This window comes from Gavialis gangeticus, unplaced genomic scaffold, assembly GCF_001723915.1.
Source record: "Gavialis gangeticus isolate Ggan-Ray unplaced genomic scaffold, GavGan_comp1, whole genome shotgun sequence".
NCBI classification, from domain to species: Eukaryota; Metazoa; Chordata; order Crocodylia; family Gavialidae; genus Gavialis; species Gavialis gangeticus.
The window spans coordinates 144,856,394-144,857,212 of NW_017729025.1; the positions used below are offsets into that span (position 1 = coordinate 144,856,394).

The 819-nt window shown below is 48.1% G+C and overlaps 1 protein-coding gene across 7 annotated transcripts in view; it reads left to right on the forward strand.

Annotated features, from left to right (window-relative positions):
* The window catches only part of PTPRJ (protein tyrosine phosphatase, receptor type J), an 89,578-nt gene extending 89,303 nt beyond the window's left edge, over positions 1-275 (forward strand). For all 7 annotated transcript variants that reach the window (XM_019519700.1, XM_019519703.1, XM_019519699.1 and 4 more), the window contains one exon: positions 21-275. The gene's annotated coding sequence lies outside the window, so the exon portion shown is untranslated. The remainder of the gene's footprint in view (positions 1-20) is intronic.
* The last annotated feature ends 544 nt before the right edge of the window (positions 276-819 follow it).

Here is an 819-nt window from a genome sequence, read left to right on the forward strand (position 1 = left end):
CAACAAAAACATATGCAGAGTGTAAAAATGCGTGTGGCATTAAGATAAACACATAGGAAACTTGGCCACCTGGTAGAGTCCACTGTTAGTTAAAGAATTCTATCGACTTTGGGTCCACAACTGTGCACCAGTAATGAGAAGCAGGCCATTTAAGTAAAATTGAAGGGAGAACCGCAACAGTGTTTGTCCATTATTCAGAGCAGCCATTTGTTTATTGTATTTTTCCCCCTTCTCTGAAATGCTTTAATAGTATTCAAATAAATGCTTCTACCAGATTCTCCCTGAAATAGAAATTGCATTTGATTTGCAACAGTGGGTCTTACTTTTACCCTTTCCAAACTCTTGTCAGGTAACAACCAAATGCAGCTACTTTATCACTTCACTTGGCAACATGGACCAAATGGAAAGAGTTCCAAAAGGAACACTAGAAAAGAGGGACCTGTACTTTACACTTCATTTCTTTTTCTTTTAGTATTCTTATATAATAAAGGGCTTAGTCTGTCTGTCTATAACACTCTTGGAGTACTCCGATCAGTTAGTGAAACAACCAATCAGAGTGCGAACTCTTGCCATGATGGAGGGGATGGATTGGGGGAGCAAGGCCAGTGCCGCTCTGTCCCCACCATCATGGCAGCACTCCACCGCCTCTGAGGAGCAGGGCCGGGGGGTGGCAAGGCCGGTGGCACTACAGGTAGCAGCAGCACGGGGTGCTGGCGGGGGGGGATGGAGGGGACCGTGGGGTAAGCTTCTTCCCCCCCCCCCCCCTCCTGGGAAGCGGGGGGGATGCAAGGGGGGGGGTGGGGAGGCTCCACCCCTGCC